Genomic DNA, 24931 nt, shown 5'->3' with positions numbered 1-24931 from the left:
CTCCCTCAACTTCCCCAGTAGGTGGGAATACAGGCGTGCACCACCACACCCGGCTAATTTTTTGTATTTTTAGTAGAGACAGGGTTTCACCATGTTGGCCAGGCTGGTCTCAAACTCCTGACCTCAAGTGACCCACTTGCCTCAACCTGCCAAAGTGTTGATATTGCAGGCATGAGCCACTGCTCACATACACACAAAAAACCGCTCGTATACTCATGTGCCCGGCTGTACATCATTTATTTTTCAGACCCTATCTCAAAAAAAAAGAAAGTTCCATATACTGTATGCTCATATAAAGAATTTTTCCTACACATAAATGTTTGCCTTGGCAGCACACATAAGAAATGAATGGAGTGACAGAGATCACCATGGCCCCTGCACAGAGGTGACACCCAAATTTATGATGGGTTCCATATTCAAAATTTGGATCAAAGGGTGGGTGCAGTGGTTCATGACTGTAATCCCAGCACTTTGGGAGGCCGAGGCAGGGGGGATCATGAGGTCAGGAGATGGAGACCATCCTGGCCAACATGGTGAATCTCCATCTCTACTAAAAATACAAAAATTAGCCAGGCGTGCTGGCGCATGCCTGTAATCCCAGCTACTGGGGAGGCTGAGGCAGGAGAATCACTTGAACCCTGGAGGTGGAGACCGCAGCGAGCTAAGATGACACCATTGCACTCCAGCCTGGGCATAAAAGCAAGACTCTGTCTAAAAAAAAAAAAAAAAAAAAGATGGGATCTTGCTATGTTGGCTCAGGCTGGAGTGCAGTAGCTTAGTGCATGGTAGAGCCTTGAAATCAAAGAAGCCTCCCACACCGGCCTCTGTAGCAGCTGGGACTGTGTGGCCCACGATGCCTGGCCACGTCAACTATCTTTGAAATGGTCCTCAGGACAAGGTGGCTCACAGCTGTAGAATGGCTTGCGTTCCAGAGTTGAGACCGTCCTGAGCAACAGACCAAAAATAAAAAACGTAGCCAAGTGTGGTGGCACGCCCCATGTAGTCCCAAAGACTTAGGAGGCCGAGGCAGGTGGATCACCTGAGGTCAGGAGCTGAGACCAGCCTGGCCAACACGGTGAAACCCCGTCTCTGCTAAAAATACAAAAACTAGCAGGGTGTGGTGTCGCGCACCTGTACTCCCAGCTACACAGGAGACTGAGGCGGGAGAACCGCTCCAACCTGGGAAGGGGAGATTGTAGTGAGCGGAGATCGTGACCCTGCAAAGAGGACCACGTGAGCCCAAGAAAGCTAGGTTGGAAGTGCCACTGCCCTCCAGCCTGGGCAACAGAGACCCAGTCTTAGAAAACAAAACAGGGCCGGGCGCGGTGGCTCAAGCCTGTAATCCCAGCACTTTGGGAGGCCGAGATGGGTGGGTGACGAGGTCAGGAGATCGAGACCATCCTGGCTAACCCGGTGAAACCCCGTCTCTACTAAAAAAATACAAAAATTAGCCAGGCGAGGTGGCGGGCGCCTGTAGTCCCAGCTACTCAGGAGGCTGAGGCAGGAGAATGGCGTAAACCCAGCGGGTGGAGCTTGCAGTGAGCTAAGATCCGGCCCCTGCACTCCAGCCTGGGCAACAGAGCGAGACTTCTCTCAAAAAAAAAAAAAAAAAACAGGAACAAAACCCCACCATCATCCACGTCTGATGATAAGCATACTCTGCCAATGTATTACCAAGATCAGCATCAACTTCACTGTTGCTTTTCTCAAACTGTAATCCTCTAAAATGATGCACTTTCTTTTCTTTCAAACAACAGAAAGTGCTTCCTTCTAGAGGGTCACAGACTGAGATCTTTTTGCTCTGGCACTGTGGATTTTTTGTGGGAATTTTCCTTGGCCAGGTTAGAATGGACACAAAAATAACGATACATGTATTGGCTCTGTTTGCATGATTGCTGCAATCCAGAACATAAACCCCTGTAAGTACCATCTCCAGTTCCTTGTTTCAAAAAGCAATGCCTGCTATATATACCTTATATTTAATCATGAGAATTGGGCTGGATTTCTAGAGAACAGCCATGGATTTCGAGCCAAGTGTTCACTTGAGTTCCAGGACAGGGACACATAGTCCCGATGGGGGCATCCAAAATGGAATGTAAGATGTTGAAGAATATATATTATCACACACACAAACATCCTCCAGGATAGACCACAGCCCAGGCAGTAAAAGCTCCTCAATAAAATGAGCGGAAATACACAGCTGCAGGTGAGGCTCACACCTCTAAACCCAGCACTTTAGGAGGCTGAGGCAGGGGGATCGCTTGAGTTCAGGAGTTTGAGACCAGCCTGGGCAACATGGTGATACCTTGTGTGCAGAGAAAACAGAAAAGTTAGCCGGGTGTGGTGGTGTGCGCCTGTAGACAACTACTCAAAAGGTTGAGGTGGCAGGTGGAGGTTGCAATGAGCCAAGATGGCACCACTGCACTCTAGCCTGGGTGACAGATCCAGACTTTATCTAAAAAAGAAAAAATATATATACACACACAAACGAAAAATTACCCAAAGTGATACGAGAGTATTCTGTGTGTAGAAGAATGTTTTGTGTATATATGACTATTCGTGTGTATATGACTATATTACATGTATAATAAGAATATGAGGCCGGGCGCGGTGGCTGTAATCCCAGCACTTTGGGAGGCCGAGGCAGGTGGATCACGAGGTCAGGAGATCGAGACCATCCTGGCTAACATAGGGAAACCCCGTCTCTACTAAAAATACAAAAAAACCAAAAAATTAGCCAGGTGTGGTGACGGGCACCTGTAGTCCCAGCTACTCGGGAGGCTGAGGCAGGAGAATAGTGTGAACCCGGGAGGTGGAGCTTGCAGTGAGCGGAGGAGATCGCGCCACTGCACTCCAGCCTGGGCGACAGAGCAAGACTCCATCTCAAAAAAAAAAAAAAAGAAAAGAATATGATAAAATACATATATTTTTGAGACTCTCTATCAATAAAAATAAAGTTCCATATACTGTATGCTCACATGAAAAATAATTCCTACACATATGTGCTTGCATTGACAGCATACATTAAAAAAAAAAAAATGGAGGCCAGGTGGGGTGGCTCAAGCCTATAATCCCAGCATTTTGGGAGGCTGAGGCAGGTGGATAACCTGAGGTCAGGAGTTGGAGACAAACCTGGCCAACGTAGTGAAACTCCATCTCTGCTAAAAATGCAAATATTAGCCAGGGATGGTAGCACGTGCACCATCTACTCGGGAAGCAGAGCTTACAGTGAGCAGACAACACGCCATTGCACTCAAGCCTGGGCCACAGAGAGAAACTGCCTCAAGAAAAAAATAAAGAAAAAGAAAAAAAAGCCTGGGACTGCTTGAGCCCAAGAGATCCAGGTTGGAAGAGACACCACACTCCAGCCTGAGCAACAGAGACCCTGTGTTGCAAAAAAAAACTAAACAAAAACAGAACCCCAACATCACGCAAGCCTGATGATAAGAAGCATGCACTGCAAATGTATTACTGAGATCAGCATCAACTTCGACGTGGTTACTCTCAAACAGTAATGCTCCAAAAGGAGGCCCTCTGCTTGCTTTCAGACCACAGAAGGTGCTTCCCATTGGAGAATGACTGCATGAGATCTTCTCGCTCCAAAATTCTGGGTTTTTTGCTGTAATTTTCCTTACCAGGTTAAAATGGACACAGAAATAAAGCCGCATTTATTGGCCCCATCCGCATGTTTTCCGGAATCTAGAACATAAACCCTGAAAAGGACCATCTCCAGTTCCTTGCTTCAAAGGCTCAGCAGGTTAGCCTTGTTCATCAAGGGACAATCCTCCTGAGTTTTGTCTCCAAAGAGAAAACGCAATGCCTACTACTCATACCTTACATTTAACCAAGAGAACTGGGCTCCATTTCTAGAGAACAGCAATGGATTTTGAGCCAAGTGTTCACTTGAGTTCCAGCCCAGGGACACACAGTCCCCATGGGAGCTTCCAAAATGGAATCTACGATGTTCAAGAACATACACTGTCTCACACACACACATCCTCCAGGATAGACCACAGGGTACACTGTAAAAGCTCCTCAGTAAATACAGAAATACACAAGTATGGGTGGGGCGTGGTGGCTCACACCACTAAACCCAGCACTTAAGGAGGCCAAGGCAGGAGGATCACTTGAGCTCAGGAGTTCGAGACCAGCATGGGCAACATGGTGAAATCTTGTGTGTACAAAAAATACAAGTTAGCTGGGTGTGGTGGTGCGCACCTGTAGGCAGGAACTCAGGAGGCTGAGGTGGCAGCTGCATGTTGCAGTGAGCCGAGATGGTACCACCACACTCCAGCCCGGGTGCTAAAGCCAGACCTTGTCTCAAAACAAAACAAACAAACAAGAAAAACACAGAAAGAAACAAATAAATAAATACCAAAAGTGATATAAGAATATTCTCTGTGTGTAGAACAGAGTTTGGTATACATATGACTATATTATATACATAAGACTATATGATTAAATATACATCATGTATTTTTGAGACCCTGAGAAAAAAAATAATATACTGTATGCTCACATTAAAAATAACTCCTGACCAGGCATGGTGGCTCATGCCTGTAATCCCAGCGCTTTGGGAGGCCGAGACGGGCAGATAGGTCAGGAGTTCAAGACTAACCTGGCCAATATGGTGAAACTCCATCTCTGCTAAAAATACAAAATTTGGCCAGGCATGGTGGCACGTGCCTGTAATACCAGCTACTCGGGAGGTAGAGGTTGCAGTGAGCAGAGAATGTGTCACTGCCTGCCAGCCTGGGCCAAATAGTGAGACTCTGTCGCAAGAGAAAACAAAAAAAAGCCGGGGGGACCAATTGAGTCCAAGAGAACTAGGTTGGAAGCGCCACCGCACTCCAGCCTGGACAGCAGAGACCCTGTGTTGCAAAACAACTAAACAAAAACGGAACAGAACTAAACAGAAACAGAAAATGCCAAGCCTAATGATAAGAAGCATGCTCTGCAAATAAGAAGCATGTTACTGAGATCAGCATCAACTTCAACGTGGTTTCTCTCAAACAGTAATGCTCCAAAAGGAGGCCCTCTGCTTGCTTTCAGACCACAGAAGGTGCTTCCCATTGGAGAATGACTGCATGAGATCTTCTCGCTCCAAAACTCTGGGTTTTTTGCTGTAATTTTCCTTACCAGGTTAAAATGAACACAGAAATAAAGCTGCATTTATTGGCCCCATCCGCACGATTTCCGGAATCCAGAACATAAACCCTGAAAAGGACCATCTCCAGTTCCTTGCTTCAAAGGCTCAGCAGGTTAGCCTTGTTCATCAAGGGACAACCCTCCTGAGTTTTGTCTCAAAACAGAAAAACCAAAGCCCACTACACATACCTTATGTTTAACCAAGAGAATTGGCCTGGATTTCTAGAGAACAGCAATGGATTTTGAGCCAAGTGTTCACTTGAGTTCCAGGACAGGGACACACAGTCCCGATGGGAGCATCCAAAATGGAATCTAAGATGATATTTAAGAACATACTTTGTCGGCTGGGCACAGTGGCTCATGCCTGTAATCCCAGCACTTTGGGAGGCCAAGGCGGGCAGATCACCTGAGGTCAGGAGTTCAAGACTAACCTGGCCAATATGATGGAACTCCATCTCTGCTAAAAACACAGAAATTAGCCAGGCGTGGTGGCAGGTGCCTGTAATCCCAGCTACTCAGGAGGCAGAGGTTGCAGTGAGCAGAGAACGTACCACTGCATCTGGGCCACAGAGCAAGACTGTCTCAAGAGAAAAATAAGGGAGGAGGGGGGATCAATTGAGCCCAAGAAGCCCAGGTTGGAAGTGCCACTGCACTCCAGCCTGGGCAACAGAGACCCTGTGTTGCAAAAAACAACTAAACAAAAACAGAACCCCAACATCACGCAATCCTGATGATAAGAAGCATGCACTGCAAATGTACTACTGAGATCAGCATCAACTTTGACGTGGTTTCTCTCAAACAGTAATGCTCCAAAAGGAGGCCCTCTGCTTGCTTTCAGACCACAGAAGGTGCTTCCCATTGGAGAATGACTGCATGAGATCTTCTCGCTCCAAAACTCTGGGTTTTTTGCTATAATTTTCCTTAATAGGTTAAAATGGACACAGAAGGCCAGGCGCGGTGGCTCAAGCCTGTAATCCCAGCACTGTGGGAGGCCGAGACGGGCGGATCATGAGGTCAGGAGATCGAGACCATCCTGGCTAACACGGTGAAACCCCGTCTCTACTAAAAATACAAAAAACTAGCCGGGCGAGGTGGTGGATGCCTGTAGTCCCAGCTACTCCGGAGGCTGAGGCAGGAGAATGGTGTGAACCCGGGAGGCGGAGCTTGCAGTGAGCTGAGATCCAGCCACTGCACTCCAGCCTGGGTGACAGAGCGAGACTCCGTCTCAAAAAAAAAAAAAAAAAAAAAAAAGGGACACAGAAATAAAGACGCATTTATTGGCCCCATCCGCATGTTTTCCGGAATCCAGAACATAAACCCTGAAAAGGACCATCTCCAGTTCCTTGCTTCAAAGGCTCAGCAGGTTAGCCTTGTTCATCAAGGGACAATCCTCCTGAGTTTTGTCTCAAAACAGAAAAACCAAAGCCCACTACACATACCTTATGTTTAACCAAGAGAACTGGGCTCGATTTCTAGAGAACAGCAATGGATTTTGAGCCAAGTGTTCACTTGAGTTCCAGGACAGGGACACACAGTCCCGATGGGAGCATCCAAAATGGAATCTAAGATGATATTTAAGAACATACTTTGTCGGCTGGGCACAGTGGCTCATGCCTGTAATCCCAGCACTTTGGGAGGCCAAGGCGGGCAGATCACCTGAGGTCAGGAGTTCAAGACTAACCTGGCCAATATGATGAAACTCCATCTCTGCTAAAAACACAGAAATTAGCCAGGCGTGGTGGCAGGTGCCTGTAATCCCAGCTACTCAGGAGGCAGAGGTTGCAGTGAGCAGAGAACGTACCACTGCATCTGGGCCACAGAGCAAGACTGTCTCAAGAGAAAAATAAGGGAGGAGGGGGGATCAACTGAGCCCAAGAGGTCTAGGTTGGAAGTGCCACTGCACTCCAGCCTGGGCAACAGAGACCCTGTGTTGCAAAAAAACCTAAAGAAAACAGAACCCCAATATCATGCAAGCCTGATGATAAGAAGCATGCTCTGCAAATGTATTACTGGATCAGCAGCAACTTCAACGTAGTTTTTCTCAAACAGTAACGCTCCAAAAGGAGGCCCTCTGCTTGCTTTCAGACCACAGATGGTGCTTCCTATTGGAGAATGACTGCATGAGATCTTCTCGCTCCAAAACTCGGTTTTTTGTTGTAATTTTCCTTACCAGGTTAAAATGAACACAAAAATAAAGATGCATTCATTGGCCGGGTGCAGTGGCTCACGCCTGTAATCCCAACACTTTGGGAGGCTTAGGCAGGCGGATCACGAGGTCAAGAGATCAAGACCATCCTGGCCAACGTGGTGAAACCCCATCTCTACTAAAAATACAATTAGCCGGGCGTGGCGGTGGGTGCCTGTAGTCCCAGCTACTCGGGAGGCTGAGGCAGGGGAACTGCTTGAACCAGGAGGCAGAAGTTGCAGTGAGCCGAGATCGTGCCACTGCACTCCAGACTGGAGACAGAGTAAAACTCCATCTCAAAATAAAAGAAAAGAAAAATAAAAAAGATCCACTCATTGCCCCTGTCTGCATGTTTTATGGAATCCAGAACATAAACCCCTTAAAGGACCATGTCCAGTTCCTTGCTTCAAAGGCTCAGCAGGTTAGCCTTGTTCATCAAGGGGCAATCCTCCTGAATTTTGTCTCCAAAGAGAAAAAGCAATGCCTACTATGCATGCCTTATCTTTAACCAAGAGAATTGGGCTGCATTTCTAGGGATTTTGAGCCAGTGTTCACTTGAGTTCCAGCACAGGGACACACAGTCCTGATGGGAGCATTCAAAATGGAATCTAAAATAATGCTTAAGAATATACATTGTTGCACACACAAATACCCTCCAGGATAGACAACAGGCGAGGTCATAAAAGCTCCTCAGTAATATTTGACAGAGCAGAGAAAAAAAAATGTACATTGTCACACACACAAACATTCTTCAGGAAAGACCACAGGCTAGGCTGTAAAACCTCAATAATTTTTTGTTTTTTCTTGGAGACCCAGTTAGGTAAAACAAATGCCCACATCTAAACAACCAATCATTTCTAGTTCAAGTACATCTCAAGTATGCTGTTGATCTGAGATACAAAGTTAACGGGGTTTCCCTGATCTGGGAAGCCCCCTTTAGTAATTCAGATAAGGGTCTTCTTAGGAAGGTAATGGGTAGGAACATGGAGATGTCAGTCAAGGGAAGGGACTCTCAGGGATTTCTATGGATTATGCAGACGCCCTGCCAGATCCCAAACTTCCCCAAAAGATCCCAAGTCCAGGCAGGAAGGACCACGGGGCTCCAGAAACCAAATGAAATGGCCCTGGGCAGGACTTTTGTCGTCATCAGATTCTTGGACTAAAAGATAGCCAGGGAGCAGAGCGAAAATCCCAGGGGCTCTCTCTCCCAGAAGACACCTGCTCCATCCAGATCAAACCCACAATGGCCCCAGCCAGTGATGCCTGGCTCTCCTTTCCCCTCGGCTGTCCTGCCTGCAGTGGTGCAGTGCCCTGGTGTTCCCAGTCCGGATGCCTTCACTCCTTCCAGTGTCCCAGGAGGGTCACCTTGCAGTTCTCAGGGAGGAACATGGGGTCTTCCACCCTCGTGAGCTTCCTAGACATCAGGGTCTGCCCATCCCACTCCATTCCCAAAGGATGTTCTCCCAGCCTCCTGCTTCCATCCAGGGACCACCCTTCAGTGGTAAGATTCACACTGCAGACAACCAGAACCAACCCATTATCCTCAATAAGTGGTCACAACAGGCCACCCATTCAAAACTGATCTATGTCACATGCCCACAAGAGGCAGATCCAGAGCTAGAGAGATGGGGAGCGGTGGCCAGAGTCTGGGTAGATGAGTGGGGTGGGAACTGACTGCAAATGGGAATAAGACTGGAGCGATGAAAATCTTCTAAAACTAGAGCGGTGGTCGTTGCAAATATGTTAAACATTCAGATTTCAGAGTCTATTTCAAAAGAACATTTCCTCAGTTCAGAAAGGTCAGAGATAGGGCTGGGCACGGAGGCTCACACCTGCAATCCTGACACTTTGGCAGGCCGTGGTGGGTGGATCCTGGCCAACGTGGTAAAACTCAGTATCTACAAACATACACAAATTAGATGGGCGTGGTGGCATGCACCTGTAATCCCAGCTACTCACGAGGCTGGGATTGCAGTGAGCCAAGATCCTGCCACTGGACTCCAGCCTAGGAGCAGAGAGACTGATTGAACAAAGAGAATTGCTTGAACCCAGGAGGCAGAGTTTGCAGTGAGGGGAGGTCACAGACTGTCTCAAAAAGTCAGACAGAGCCAAAGAATAGTCCTTCCTTTCTTCTTGCCTGTTTATGGGTTAACATTTGCCTGAAGTGCCGGCTACTAGGGAGTGCACAGGGGCACAGCCCAGTTTAGTCTGGGTGGCATAGAGAGACGCCCATCTCTACAATTTAAAACTTAAATCGAGGCTGGGTGCAGTGGCTCACGCCTGTAATCCCAGCACTTTGGGAGGCCAAGGCGGGCGGATCACAAGGTCAGGAGATCGAGACCATCCTGGCTAACACGGTGAAACCTCATCTCTACTAAAAACACAAAAACTAGCCGGGCGTGGTGGCGGGCGCCTGTAGTCCCAGCTACTTGGGAGGCTGAGGCAGGAGAATCGCCTGAACCCGGGAGGCGGAGCTTGCAGTGAGCCGAGATCGCGCCACCGCACTCCAGCCTGGGCGACAGAGCGAGACTCCGTCTCAAAAAATAAAAAATAAAAAATAAAAAATTTACACTCCTGAAGATCTTTCATGCAGGGAAATTCTCAGACAATTGACTCACTGTAGCTTCATGAAATTACCAGGATGCTTATGAGTATTTCCATTAAAACGAATTTTCTAAGTATATTTCTTGGATCAACAGCATCCAGAAGTAAAACACAGGAATCTGATTTTACGCTTGTTTACAAAACTATTAACACTGCCATCAACTTCCTTAGATGATTGCTCTCAAACTGTGAGCTTCAAGCCCCGGAGGTGCTTTTCATCCAGTCACAGAAAAACGCCCCCTGGCTTGAAATCACAGCCTGAGCTTCACTTCCCAAGGAGGATTTGGGGCTTGAGCATTCTCAAGGTGGCATCCCGGTCCATCTGAAATCAGAGTACGAACAAAAGGCATCCCACGGCAGTCCTCTCTCAGTAATAAGCAGAATTAGGCAGAAGTAGGTAGAAGTTTCAAGTGACTTTGTAAACCAACTCAACATACTGAACCCTTCCCAACATTCGAGTGCACATGTAGCACAGGACGGGATAGACGTTATGAGACACATAATACGGGAGGCGTACAATGGAGAAGGATTGAAGTACATTATGTTCAATCACCACCATGAAATGAAATTAGAAATCACTGTTGAGGACAGGCACGGTGGCTCATGCCTGTTATCCCAGCACTTTGGGAGGCTGAGGTGGGTAGATCACGGGGTCAGGAGATTGAGACCATCCTGGCTAACACGGTGAAACCCCGTCTCTACTAAACAAAATACAAAAATTAGCCGGGTGTGGTGGCGGGCGCCTGTAGTCCCAGCTACTCAGGAGGCTGAGGCAGGAGAATTGTTTGAACCCAGGAGGCGGAGCTTGCAGTGAGCCGTGATCGTGCCACTGCAGTCCAGCCTGGGTGACAGAAAGAGACTCCATCTCAAAAAACAAAACAAAACAAAAAACAAAAAACTAGCCAGGATGGTGGTGTGCACCTGTAATCCCAGCTACTAGGGAGGCTAAGGCTGAAGAATCGCTTGAACCCGGGAGGCGGAGGTTGCAGTGAGCCAATATTGTGCCATTGGGCAACAAGAATGAAACTCTGTCTCAAAAAAAAAAAAAGAAGAAAGGAACATGCTTAGACATTTACACTCAGACCAAGAAAAATGGCTCCCTGGACTTTCTAACTTTAGATCCCAACCCAGGTCTGTGGCAGCAAACAAAATCTGTGGGTGGGCCCAGCACGCTGCTTCAGCCAGGCTTCCAGGTTTCTGTCATAAAATTAAGAGCCTCCGGGCAGGGGGCACGTGCGCCTGTAATACCAGCTACTTGGAGGCTGAGGCGGGATGATCACTTGAGCCCAGCAGGCTGAGACTGCAGTGAGCTACAGTCACACCACTGCACTCGAGGCTCGGTGACAGAACCCGTGGTCCATGATATCCTGGGTGGAAACTAGGACATCTACTAAATAGCTGGACCCGTCTCGGGGCCAGGAGGGAAAGGAAACCTTCATAGGAAGCACTTTTTTTTTTTGTGAGCCTCACTCTGTCACCCAGGTTGCAGTGCAGTGGCATTATCTTGGCTCATTGCAACCTCTGCCTCCTGGGTTCAAGCGATTCTCCTGTCTGCACCTCCCAAGTAGCTGTGATTACAGGCACATGCAACCACATCCAGCTAATTTTTGTATTTTTAGTAGAGACAGGGTTTCAAGTGCCCCGCCCATCTCGGCCTCCCAAAGTGCTGGGGTTACAGGTATGAGCGCCCCCACCTGCCTTAGGTAGCGCATATTAAGGAGCTAAGTTAACTGCAATTCCTGGGGTCTCAGAACAAGGTGGCATAACAGACATTTTTGCTTTGCACTGGAGGGATTTTTGCCTAGGAGAGAGCTTAGAAAATGGAATGCAATCAAAGTGAGAAAGCTGATTGCAGCGGAGAGAAAAAGAAACAATAGAAAAGCAAAGGCCAGTCCACTACATGCATCCATGTGGTGCAATGCGATGGGGGACTGGGGAATGGGTTATGATGAGTATTCACAATTGACATCCCCAAAACTGGGTGCACTTTCCTTTCAAATCACAGAAAATGCCCCTCAGTTTTGAGGACATCAGTCTGAATGTCATGTCTGACCTCAAACTCTTCCTACATGGTTAACTCACACTAGGGTTCACTGTCCTCACAACTGCAGATGGAGGACGTTCACACAGCACTCTTGCAGAAGCTCCCAGCCAGATCTTGAAAAAAAAATAACCTTAAAGAATCCTCAGGCCGGGCGCGGTGGCTCAAGCCTGTAATCCCAGCACTTTGGGAGGCCGAGACGGGCGGATCACGAGGTCAGGAGATCGAGACCATCCTGGCGAACACGGTGAAACCCCGTCTCTACTAAAAAATACAAAAAATTAGCCGGGCGAGGTGGCGGGCGCCTGTAGTCCCAGCTACTCGGGAGGCTGAGGCAGGAGAATGGCGTAAACCTGGGGGGCGGAGCTTGCAGTGAGCTGAGATCCGGCCACTGCACTCCAGCCCAGGCGACAGAGCCAGACTCCGTCTCAAAAAATAAAAAAATTAAAAAAAAAAAAAAAAAGAATCCTCAGGCTGCCCAGAGAGTTGCTAGAAAAAGGCAGACACACCAGCATTTACACAAACTCAAGTTACATCACTAGTGGTAGGTTTCACATAAAAACCTTTGATTTCTGAGAAGGCTATGTACATGTTACACATCTGATCAGAACCAATCATTTACTCTAATCATACACTTCTATTTTCAGAGATGGGGTTTCACCATGTGGGCCAGGCTGGTCTTGAACTCCTGACCTTGTGATCTGCCTCCCAAAGCGTGAGCATTACAGGTGGGAGCCACAGCGCCCGGCTGTTTTTGGTTTTAAATTTCTCAATATTACCTGTGAAAGAATCCAAGTGTATATTCCCACAGTTCTGTCTATGAACACAGAAGAATGAGTGATTGGCAGCAAACTGATGGTTCGATGCCATGATAGGAGCACGCGGGCTTCAAAACTATCCTAATACCTGTCCTTTTTTTTTTTTTTGAGATGGAGTCTTGCTCTGTCGTCCAGGCTGGAGTGCAGTGGCGCGATCTCGGCTTACTGCAAGCTCCGCCTTCTGGGTTCACACCATTCTCCTGCGGCGCCCGCCACCACGCCCGGCTAATTTTTTTGTATTTTTTTAGTAGAGACGGGGTTTCACCGTGTTAGCCAGGATGGTCTCAATCTCCTGAATTCGTGATGCACCCACCTCAGCCTCCCAAAGTGCTGGGATTACAGGCGTGAGCCACCGCGCCCAGCCAATACCTGCCCTCTTGATGCAAATCCAAGTTTGGCATCCTCATCTAGGCATTCATTTGTTAACCTATTCTGTAGTCTTCTGACCTACCTCTTCTACTACTCTTCTTTGCAATTTTACTGTAAGGCAAGAAATTCCTAGTTTTCAGTAACCAGCACTCAAAATGCCTGGGTCCCACACGTCACAGGCAATGTGCCAGTATGTTCTTATCAGACTCCAAAAAGCACTCCCAGACTGCATGTCACCAAGTGGACAATTATCACAAGCCCCTGGGAAAACTTGCAAGGCAGCATAGAACCCCTATCTCCACAGGCAATCCTCCTACAGTCCAACAGAAGACAGTGTTGGAATGTGTTGAATTCTGACATTCTGTTCTACCACCTCACGGGAGACAGCGACTGTAAAAGCCTTTGGGAGAGTGTGGCTGGGAAATGGGCACATCGCTTCTCAGCACACATCCAGCAAGTGATCCTCCACGTGTCAAAAAATCTTATGCTTGCTGGGCGCGGTGGCTCACACCTGTAATCCCAGGACTTTTGGAGACGGAGGTGGGAGGATCACGGGAGGTCAGGAGTTCGAGACCAGCCTGGCCAACATGGTGGCACCCCATCTCCACTAACTACAAAAACTAAGCCAGGCACAGCTGTAATCTCAGCTACTTGGGCGACTGAGGCAGGAGAATTGCTTGAACCCAGGAGACAGAGGTTGCAGTGAGCTGAGATCACTGCACTACACTCCAGCCTGGGCAACAGAGTGAGATCCTGTCTCAAAAAAAAAAAAAAAATAGTCATCTCAGTTGATCCACCATCTTAGCCTCCCAAAGTGCTGGGATTACAGGCGTGAGCCACCACGCCCGGCCTCAACTTGCTTCTTTCACTGTGTTCTGTGACTTGCCTCAAAATTCTTTCCAGCAAGAGATCCAAGAACCCGCTTTTGGGGTCTGGCAATGGTGTGACTGGGCTATCCCTGAATCCAAGCATTACAGCTGCTACGTAACCCAGCCTCACAACTCAAATGACCCTGGTCATTTCCTTAAAGCTGGACTAAAGTCCAGTTTATGGCACACAACAAGCACCACAGTTTAGCTTTTACCTGCAGTGGCTCCTGGAGCCCCCTGCTCCCCCCATGGTCATGGTGTTTTTTCGGTGCTCGCCTCAGTCATTGGATCTCAGCAATGACAGCACTTTCATTCTGACACCAGAAAGTGCCCCCGAGGCTGAGTGCCACAGAGTGAGAAGTACCCTCCCTGTATTGTCCAGTACCTGGAAACTGCAAGCACATCCTCTATGCAGAAGATAAGAGATTTAAAACTGACTTCTGAATATCGCTTAATAGTGAAAAGTAGAGTAAGCCCTCTCTCCAGTTCTTAAGAACAATGCAGATCCTTGTAATGCAAATCCTAGGCCTGCCCGGAGGCTCATGCCTGCAATCCCAGCGCTTTGGGAGTCCCCAGCCTGAATAACACCTTCCTGAATAACACCTTTTACATTAGGTGGACAGGCCCGGTATGGTGGCTCGCCTGTAATCCTAGCAGTTTGGGAGGCCAAGGCAGGAGGATTGCTTGAGCACAGGACTTCGAAACCAGCCTGGGAAACATACTGAGGTCCCTTATCTACAAAAAATGTAAAAATTAGTTGGGTGTAGTGGTGCGCACCTATAGTCCCAGCTACTGGGGAGGTGGAGGTGGATCACTTGAATCTGGAAGGCAGAGGTTGCAGAGAGCCAAGATCTGGCCACTGCACTCCACCCTGGGCAACACAGTGAGACTCTGTCTTTTTTTAAAAAAAAAATCTGCCTTTGTGGGTAGCTAAATAAAAAACAGGTGCAGTGGCTCACGCCTGTAATCCCAGCACTTTGGGAGGCCGAGATAGGCGGATCACGAGGTCAGGAGATCGATACCATCCTGGCTGACATAGTGAAACCCCATCTCTACTAAAAATACAAAAAATTAGCCGGTCATGGTGGTGGGCGCCTGTAGTACCCGCTACTGGGGAGGCTGAGGCAGAAGAATGGCGTGAACCCAGGAGGCAGAGCTTGCAGTGAGCCGAGATTGGGCCACTGCACTCCAGCCTGGGTGACAGAGTGAGACTCTGTCTCAAAAATAAAAAATAAATAAATAAATAAATAAAAATAAACCAATAATGCAGTCCGAACATGGAGGCTCATGCCTGTAATACTAGCACTTTGGGAGACCAAGGTGGAAGGATCACTTGAGGTCAGGAGTTCGAGACCAGCCTGGCCAACATGGTGGCACCCCATCTCTACTAAAAATACAAAAAATAAGCCGGGCACAGGTGTAGTCTCAGCTACTCCAGAGACTGACGGGAGAATTGCTTAAACCCGGGAGGTGGAGGTTGCTGTGAGCTCCCACCACTGCACTCCAGGCTGGGCAATAGAGTGAGATCCTATCTCAAAAAATGAAAAATATTTTTTCTCTACAAGATTACATTTAATTGGCAACTACCTAGCTTTGAGCCAGCAAAGAGAAAAGTAACAGTTTTTTGGCCGGGCGCGGTGGCTCAAGCCTGTAATCCCAGCACTTTGGGAGGCCGAGACGGGTGGATCACAAGGTCAGGAGATCGAGACCATCCTGGCTAACACGGTGAAACCCCGTCTCTACTAAAAAAGACAAAAAACTAGCCGGGCGAGGTGGCGGGCGCCTGTAGTCCCAGCTACTCGGGAGGCTGAGGCAGGAGAATGGCGTGAACCCGGGAGGCAGAGCTTGCAGTGAGCTGAGATCCGGCCACTGCACTCCAGCCTGGGTGACAGAGCGAGACCCCGTCTCAAAAAAAAAAAAAAAAGTAACAGAACGGCATGTCTGTCTCACTAACTTTTTGTTTTTTTGAGACAGGTTCTTGCTCTGTCTCCCAGGCTGGAGAACTGTGGCACAATCATCGGCTCACTGCAGCCTCAACCTCCCTGGTCATACACAACTGTAGCATTTTGGCTAAACTAGCATGGCTTACAGATAACAAGTAGTTCTTTCTCTCTCTCTCTTTTTTTTTTAATAAGACAAGAGTCTTGCTCTGTTGCCCAGGCTGGAGTTCAGTGGTGCGATCTTGGCTCACTCCAACCTCCACCTGCCAGGTTCAAGCAATTCTCCTGCCTCAGTGTACCGAGTAGCTAGAACTACAGGCGTGTGCCATCATGCCAAGCTAATTTTTTGTATTTTTAGTAGAGATGGGGTTTCACCATGTTGGCCAGGCTGGTCTCTAACTCCTGACCTTGTGATCCACCTGCCTAGGCCTCCCAAAGTCCTGGGATTACAGGTGTGAGCCACCACGCCCGGCCTCAACTTGCTTCTTTCACTGTGTTCTGTGACTTGCCTCAAAATTCTTTCCAGCAAGAGATCCAAGAACCCGCTTTTGGGGTCTGGATTGGGTGCCTCTTTTCTGGCAATGGTGTGACTGGGCTATCCCTGAATCCAAGCATTACAGCTGCTACGTAACCCAGCCTCACAACTCAAATGACCCTGGTCATTTCCTTAAAGCTGGACTGAAGTCCAGTTTATGGCACAGAACAAGCACCACGGTTTTTAGCTTTTACCTGCAGTGGCTCCTGGAGCCCCCTGCTCCCCCCATGGTCATGGTGTTTTTTCGGTGCTCGCCTCAGTCATTGGATCTCAGCAATGACGGCACTTTCATTCTGACACCAGAAAGTGCCCCCGAGGCTGAGTGCCACAGAGTGAGAAGTACCCTCCCTGTATTGTCCAGTACCTGGAAACTGCAAGCACATCCTCTATGCAGAAGATAAGAGATTTAAAACTGACTTCTGAATATTGCTCAATAGTGAAAGGCAGAGTAAGCCCTCTCTCCAGTTCTTAGGAACAATGCAGATCCTTGTAATGCAAATCCTAGGCCTGCCCGGAGGCTCATGCCTGCAATCCCAGCGCTTTGGGAGTCCCCAGCCTGAGTAACACCTTCCTGAATAACACCTTTTAAATTACTTTCTTTTTTCTTTTCTTCTTCTTCTTTTTTTTTTTTTTTGCTTAGTGTCGCTCTGTGGCCCAGGCTGGAGTGCAATGGCGCAATCTTCAGCTCACTGCAGCCTCTGCCTCCTGGGTTCGAGCAATTCTCCTGCCTCAGCCTCCCGAGTAGCTGGGATTCCAGGCGCCCGCCACCACGCCTGGCTAATTTCTGTATTTTTAGTAGAGACAGGGTTTCACCATATTGGCCAGGCTGGTCTCTTAGCCAGGCTGGTCTCCAACTCCTGACTTCGTGATCCGCCCACCTCAGCCTCCCAAAGTGCTGGGATTCCAGACACGAGCCACCGAGCACGTCCATCACCTTTTAAATTACGTGGACAGGCCTGGTGTGATGGCTCGCCCATAATCCTAGCAGTTTGGGAGGCCAAGGCAGGAAGATTGCTCGAGCACAGGACTTTGAAACCAGCCTGGGAAACATACTGAGGCCCATTTCTCTACAAAAGATTTAAAAAGTAGCTGGGTGTGGTTGTGTACACCTATAGTCCCAGCTACTCTGGAGACGGAGGTGGATCACTTGAGTCTGGAAGGCGGAGGTTGCAGAGAGCCAAGATCACACCACTGCACTCCAGCCTGGGCCACAAGAGCGAAACTCTGGTCTCAAAAAAAAAAAAAAAAAAAAAAAGGGTATTAGGGGCAGAGAATCAAGGTGTGGGAGTCATGACTACAAATAGAGAGGACTCAGTGTTGGAGATTTTAGGGCAGTCTCACAACCTAAATGTGAGGCTCCTGTGACCACGGGGAAGTGAACATGGGAAGACAATACTTAGTGAACTCTATGAGGACTTCCCATCCTGAGGATGAAGGGCAGGGCAGGGGCCCTGGAGCTGTTTTGTACCCCAGGGGCCACCCATAGATGGAGAATGGATTAGAGTCTGGCCACACCCACTCTTTGCCCTCCAGCCTCCTCCCTGAATTTGATTTTCCTAGCTTCTGTAAATGCATTTTTGTTTTCTTTTCTTTTTCTTTTTTTTTGAGAGGACGTCTGGCTCTGTCACCCAGGCTGGAATAGCATGATCTTGCCTCACTGTGACCTCTGTGCCCTGGGTTCAAGTGATTCTCCTGCCTCAGCCTCCAGAGTAGCTGGGATTACAGGCATGCAACACCCCACCCAGCTAATCTTTTTTTTTTTTTTTTGAGTGATCTCAGCTCACTGCAACCTCTGCCTCCGGGGTTCAAGCAATTCTCCTGCCTCAGCCTCCCTAGAAGCTGGGATTACAGTCGTGCGCCACCACGCCCGGCTAATTTTGTATTTTCGGTAGAGACGGGGTTTCTCCACGTTGGTCAGGCTGGTCTCAAAAACTCCCGACCTCAGGTGATCCGCCCACCTCGGCCTCCCAAAGTGCTGGGATTACAGACATGAGCCATCACGACCGGCCCCCAGCTGATTTTTATCTTATTTACAGAAACAGGGTCTCACTATGCCGCGCAGGCTAACCAGTCTGGTACAGGCGCTCACCAGCAAAGCCAACTAATTTTTAAAATTTTTAGTAGAGATGAAGTCTCACTTTTTTGCCCAGGCTGGTCTCAAACTACCGAGCTCAAGCGATCTGCCTGCTTCAGCCTCTTAAAGTTCTAGGATTACAGGCATGAGCCACCGCACCCAGCCTTCGAATAAATTTAGACTTACAGAAAAGTTGCAAAAGGTACACAAAGTTCTCTATGTTCTCCACCCAGTTTCCTTGAATGTCCACGTTTTACATTAGACTCGCCACAACTAGGAAATACACAATACCATTGTCCGAATTCCAGAACTTATTATGATTTCCCATTTTTCCATTTTGTCCCAGGTAGAATCTCTCATTGGGATTCCTGGTCATGTCTATGACCATCTACCCTATTTCTGTTGCTCTGTTTCATTCTATTGATATCACCTTATTGCTATTACAATTGTCTCAGGTGTTTGCATGTTCATTTTCTCTCTCCTACTGACCAATAATGCTCTGCAAAGACAGAGACCTGGTACACCCCCTTTAAATTCTGGCTTTCCCAGTGCCCAGAACAGGGCTTGATTTCTGACAGGTAGTGTAGTGGGTTTGATTCCTGCACAAAAATCTGCTTAACTGCAGGCCTGGACTATAACTCTAGAAGGGTGGAGACCCAGTCTCCCTCCCACCATGGCGTCCCCAGTACTAACAGGGAACCCACTCGGAAGCCCAGTCAATACTCTTGAAATGAATGACGGGCTGAACAGAGGTTAATATCACAGACAAACATCATTTAATCTTGTAATTCTCAATCCCAGTTGACACATGGGGGAAACAAGCTCAATGCTGGCCTGATTTGTTCCTCCTCAAGCAAACAAAACACAAAACATGGCGGAGAAGTGGAGAAGTCAAAATTAAAACCCGGGAGGCTAAGATACAGCCTTTAAAGCTGAGCTTAATTAACCCTAACTATGGGTGACAGAGCTTGCCGCCAGCCTCGTCTCACTGCACCCCAGATAGGCAAGTCATTTGTTAATTTATTTTTAAAAATTTTTTAAAAATTATTGTTTTTTTGAGATGGTGTTTCACTCTTATTGCCCAGGCTGGAGTGCAGTGCTGTGATCTTGGCTCACTGCAGCCTCCGCCTTCCCAGGGTCAAGTGATTCACCTGTCTCAGCCTCCTGACTCACTGGGATTACAGGCACACACCACCATGCCCGGCTAATTTTTTAATTTTTAGTAGAGATGGCGTTTCACCATGTTAGCCAGGCTGGTCTTGAACTCCTGGCTTCAAGTAATTCATGCACCTTGGCCTCCCAAACAAAGTGCTAGCTTACTTCAGCCTCAAGCTCCTGATCTTAAGGGATCCTCCCACTTCAGCCTCCTGAGTCAAATTGTTGGGATTACCAGGAAAGAGCCGCCACACCCAGCTAAATTTTTTTTAGTTTCAGATCTCCCTGTGTTACCCAAGCTGATGTGGAACTCCAGAGCTCAAGCAATCCTCCCATCTCAGCCTCCCAAAGTGATGGGATTACAGTCCTGAGTTACCACACCCAGACAATTACTAGAAGAGTCAATGTTGTCACCACTCCCTAATTTCTGTATGTAATATCCTCCCAACCAGTATACCCTACCCCCTCCACTCAAAGTTTCTCCACTTGGCCAATATCCTTTCATCTATTCAATTCACAATTTAAAGCCACCTCTTCAAGAGGAAGCCAGCACCCTCATACCCAGGTGATGGCCCCTGTCACAGTAGCCTATAAATCTGCTCACGGTACAGTACAATTGACGTGGAATCATCAGTTGCAGTAAGTATCTGTGCACGCCTTTGCTTAGTATTTACCTCCCTGGGGTTATTAACACACCTATATGCATGTGGAGAACAATGATTTTCCCCTCCCAACATGGTCTAAGTGTCTGTGAAAGGTAATACTTTCCTCAGTTTGACTCCAGACTGGAACCTTGCCTGGCCAGAGCCAGGTCCTCAAAATGAACATTAATTGGAATACGAAGAAATAACAAAGAATGGGCGGGAGGTGGAAGAGCATCAGGACAAATAGCTAATGGCTGCGGGGCTTAATACCTAGGTAGATAGGTTCAGCAAATCACCATGGCATGCATTTACCTATGTAGCAAACCTGCACATCCTGCACCCAGAACTTTAAATTAATGAAAAATGAAAGAAAAAAGTAACAGAATGAGGGCCTGGCACAGTGGCTCACGCCTGTAATCCCAGCACTTTGGGAGGCCGAGGTGGGTGGTCACTTGAGACCAGGAGTTGGAGACCAGCCCGGCCAACATGGCAAAACCCCGTCTCTACTAAAAATACAAAAAATTAGCCGGGCGTAGTGGCACGTGCCTGTAGTCTCAGTGGCTTGGGAGGCTGAGGCACTAGAATCACTGGAACCCAGGAGGTGGAAGTTGCAGTAAGCCAAGATGGTGCCAGTGTACTCCAGCCCAGGCGACAGAGTGAGACTGTGTCTCAAAAAAAAAAAAAAAAAAAAAAAGGAAGAAGGCTGGGTGCGGTGGCTCCCGCCTGTAATCCCAGCACTTTGTGAGGCAGGTGGATCATGAGGTCAGAAGTTCGAGACTAGCCTGGCCAACATGGAGAAACCCAATCTCTACTAAAAATTAAAAAAGTAAGTCGGGTGTGGTGGTGGGCGCCTGTAATCCCAGCTACTCAGGAAGCTGAGGCAGGAGAATCGCTTGAACCCGGGAGGCGGAGGTTGCAGTGAGCCAAGATCGTGCCACTGCACTCCAGCCTGGGGGACAGTGCCAGACTCAAAAAAAAAAAAGAAAAAAAGAAAAAAAGAAAGAACAGAATGAACAAGCCGAAAGCTTTTTAATATAAATTTGGAAGCTGGTGGGGGGTGTGGGAAACATGAGAGGCCTGCAGGGATCAGGGCTATTACAGGCCTGATTTGCAAGACACTGAACTTTACTCAATTCAATTCAATTCAACTTTACTCTAATTCCATGGTCGCCCCACCCTCTCCAAACACTCCTAAATACTGGCCCGTGCTCTCTGAATGAAGTTTTCTTTCTCTCTTCTTCCAAATACTCAACCTTCAAAGAGATGAATGGATTTCTTTGTGACACTCTATTTACTGTTTTAGAACCTTTCTTATACATTATTCACTCCCTAAACTCTTCATTCTTTCTGAAAACCTTTTCTGGATCATCTCGGGGCTATAATCCCATTCTGTGGAGAGCAGGGAATTTTTTTAAAGTCCCCAATCACTTTTTAGCCTGGGGCAAGGCAAAACCAAGGGAAGTTGGGACAGAGAAATTCTTCCTCTTTTTTGTTTTGAGACAGGGTCTCACTGCCTCCCTAGCTAAAGTTCAGTGGTACAATCAAGGCTCACTGCAGCTTCAACCCGCTCCTGGGTTCAAGCAATCCTCCTACCTTTTACTGCCAAGTAGCTGGGCCTACACCATGCATTGGTAATTTTTTAATTTTTTTGTAGAGACGGAGGTGGAGGTTCACTATGTTGCCCAGGCTGGCCTTGAACTCCTGGGCTCAAGTGATCCGCCTGCCTCGGCCTCCCAAAACGTTGGGATTACAGGTGTGAACCACCTCAGCTCACCTCAGCTTTAATACTGAATATTAAGCTCTTTGAGAAGTTGGATGTATCCATTTTGTCCACCAAGGCATCCAGCTACTTAAAAGGATTCCATGTGTGTTTTCAGTTCTAGGTTTAGAACGTCTTTATCTACATGAGGAAAAGCACCTCCACTTCCTGTGTGTGCCTCAAAAGTCACCTTCGATTTGGTGATTCCTCAAAGTTAAATATCACTTCAGTTAAGTTTAGGGGGGAGAAAGTTAAACACAGAACTACAGAATTATCTGCTGGGGGCGGTGGCTCATGCCTATAATCCCAGTACTTTGAGAGGCTGAGGTGGGCAGATCACAAGGTCAGGAGTTCGAGACCAGCCTGGCCAACATGGTGAAACCCCATCTCTACTGAAAAAAAAAAAAGGCCGGGCGCGGTGGCTCAAGCCTGTAATCCCAGCACTTTGGGAGGCCAAGATGGGCGGATCACGAGATCAGGAGATCGAGACCACCCTGGCTAACACGTTGAAACCCCGTCTCTACTAAAAAAAATACAAAAAACTAGCCAGGCGACGTGGCAGGCGCCTGTAGTCCCAGCTACTCGGGAGGCTGAGGCAGGAGAATGGCATAAGCCGGGAGGCGGAGCTTGCAGTGAGCTGAGATCCGGCCACTGCACTCCACCCTGGGCGACAGAGCCAGACTCTGTTTCAAAAAAAAAAAAAAAAAAGTTAGCAGGGCGTGGTGGCAGGCGCCTGTAATCCCAGCTACTCACTGCAGGAAAGTCATTTGAGCCTGGGACGTGGAGGTTACAGTGAGCCAAGATCACACCACTGCACTCTAGCCTGGGTGACAGAGCAAGACTCTGTCTCAAAAAAAAAAAATTTAAAGTTTGATTTGGTACTATCATGGAGATCATAACTAAAATATATATATATATACACACACACACACACACTTAAAAATAAATAAATAAATAATAAAATAAAGTTTCCCCAACTGGTGTTTGACTTCATATAATTCAGTTCCCTTTAAATGAGTTCAGAAGCTTCTAGGCTGTGGCAAGGGGCTCCCTCTCCTGGTTAAGATCTGCCAGCTCTTACAATTTCCTTTTTCAGGTCTACAAACCACTCTGCCCTCGTGCAGCCATCACAGCCCTCCCTGCTTATCTCAAGACAGACTCTAGGTTAACCGGTGAGTAGAGCTTTATCGAGCTGTGTGCAGAGAAAACACGGAGAATTACAGCACAGAAAGAAACAACGGAAGCCTGAGTATCAGACGTCGCTGTTCAGAAATTCATCAGGTTTAATGCATTCTCTGGAGTCTCACGGACTGTCCTTTGGTGCTTTCCACCTTTTTTTCCTTACTCTCCTATCCAACCTCTCTCACCTTGTAGCCCCATGTGTACCTGCCGTGATGGTAGGACCCATTTTCCCCTGAGCAAGTCTGATCTACCTCTTCTCAAGATTCCAGATCTCAAACAACTGCCATCTCTGGTTCTCAGTCCGTTTTGCATTGGAACAATCTTTCCACACCAGAGGGATCCCTTTTTAGGTTGCTATGCCCAACAGTTCTCACTTTCTCTTCAATTCTGATTCCAGGCTATGCGCTGGCAATTGTCTCTTACAGGTATAAGACAGAGAGAGGCGGCCGGGCGCGGTGGCTCAAGCCTGTAATCCCAGCACTTTGGGAGGCCGAGGCGGGCGGATCACAAGGTCAGGAGATCGAGACCACAGTGAAACCCCGTCTCTACTAAAAATACAAAAAATTAGCTGGGCGCGGTGGTGGGCGCCTGTAGTCCTAGCTACTCAGGAGGCTGAGGCAGGAGAATGGCGTGAACCCAGGAGGCGGAGCTTGCAGTGAGCCGAGATCGCGCCACTGCACTCCAGCCTGGGCAACAGCGTGAGACTCCGTCTCAAAAAAAAAAAAAAAAAAAAAAAAAAAAAAAAGACAGAGAGAGGCTATGCAAAGCTGCTGTGACCAAGAAATTAAAAGATCACTACATAACATGGCTACATAATATCTACCTTTATTTATTTATTTATTTGAAATGGAGTCGCACTCTGTCACCCAGGCTGGAGTGCGATGGCCCAATTTCGGCTCACTGCAAACTCCGCCTCCTGGGTTCAAGCGATTCTCCTGCCTTAGCCTCCTGAGTAGCTGGGACCACAGGCGCCCGCCACCATGCCTGGCTAATTTTTGTGTTTTTAGTAGAGATGGGGTTTTACCATGTTGGTCAGGCTGGTCTCGAACCCCTGACCTCTGGTGATCAGCCCGCCTTGGCCTCCCAAAGTGCTGGGATTACAGGCGTGAGCCACCGCACCTTGCCATGGAGAGAGAGTTTCCATAAACAAGACCAAACCCATGTTAACATTGAGAAAGCGCCAAAAACCTCCAGAGAAAATAACAGAGGGAAATGGGCCAGGTGGGACCTTAGGGAGCTGCTGGTTCAAGATCTGCATAAAATAAGATGAGAAGTGGCTGCTGACTTTGATTCAGAGTCAATGAATGCAACGCCCCTTCCTCCTGATTCCGTTTCGCTATGAGAAAACGCAGGCCCACATCTTTGTGGAGAATGCCAGCATCGCCTAGGTACTGAAGAATGTCAGTGGCAAGATTTGGGATGAGGATAATAAAAAGATATCAACCTTTGTCAACCCTGCTGATATGTCCTGCAGAGAAAGCTGAAGTCGGAAAAGGCAAAGCAGATAAAGCTGATGGTGAAGAAGCGATGTGATTCCTCCCAGTACAGTCTTGACAGCCAGAGACTCCCCTTTGACCCAGACCTGGTGACTAGTGACTCTAAGATGGC

The 24931-nt window shown here is 47.9% G+C and overlaps 1 protein-coding gene and 5 non-coding genes across 6 annotated transcripts in view; all 6 read right to left on the bottom strand.

The window, feature by feature from the left end:
* NDUFA3 (NADH:ubiquinone oxidoreductase subunit A3) overlaps positions 1–14271 on the bottom strand; it is a 427160-nt gene extending 412889 nt beyond the window's left edge. Inside the window, exon 1 of the mRNA XM_077981753.1 lies at positions 14268–14271. The gene's annotated coding sequence lies outside the window, so the exon portion shown is untranslated. The remainder of the gene's footprint in view (positions 1–14267) is intronic.
* On the bottom strand, positions 1705–1791 carry MIR519C (microRNA mir-519c). Its single transcript, NR_032575.1, has one exon. It is a non-coding gene; the product is annotated as a microRNA mir-519c (primary transcript).
* Positions 3487–3596, bottom strand: MIR519E (microRNA mir-519e). Its single transcript, NR_128316.1, has one exon. It is a non-coding gene; the product is annotated as a microRNA mir-519e (primary transcript).
* On the bottom strand, positions 10098–10221 carry MIR498 (microRNA mir-498). The gene has a single exon (NR_032550.1). It is a non-coding gene; the product is annotated as a microRNA mir-498 (primary transcript).
* On the bottom strand, positions 11875–11982 carry MIR1323 (microRNA mir-1323). Its single transcript, NR_128309.1, has one exon. It is a non-coding gene; the product is annotated as a microRNA mir-1323 (primary transcript).
* A 38-nt stretch (positions 14272–14309) lies between the features above and the next one.
* On the bottom strand, positions 14310–14393 carry MIR512 (microRNA mir-512). Its single transcript, NR_032560.1, has one exon. It is a non-coding gene; the product is annotated as a microRNA mir-512 (primary transcript).
* Between the last annotated feature and the right edge of the window lie 10538 nt (positions 14394–24931).

This window comes from Macaca mulatta, chromosome 19 (genome assembly GCF_049350105.2).
Source record: "Macaca mulatta isolate MMU2019108-1 chromosome 19, T2T-MMU8v2.0, whole genome shotgun sequence".
Taxonomy (NCBI): domain Eukaryota; kingdom Metazoa; phylum Chordata; class Mammalia; order Primates; family Cercopithecidae; genus Macaca; species Macaca mulatta.
Note: the sequence above shows the minus strand (reverse complement) of the source record. Positions and strands in the feature narration are given on the sequence as shown.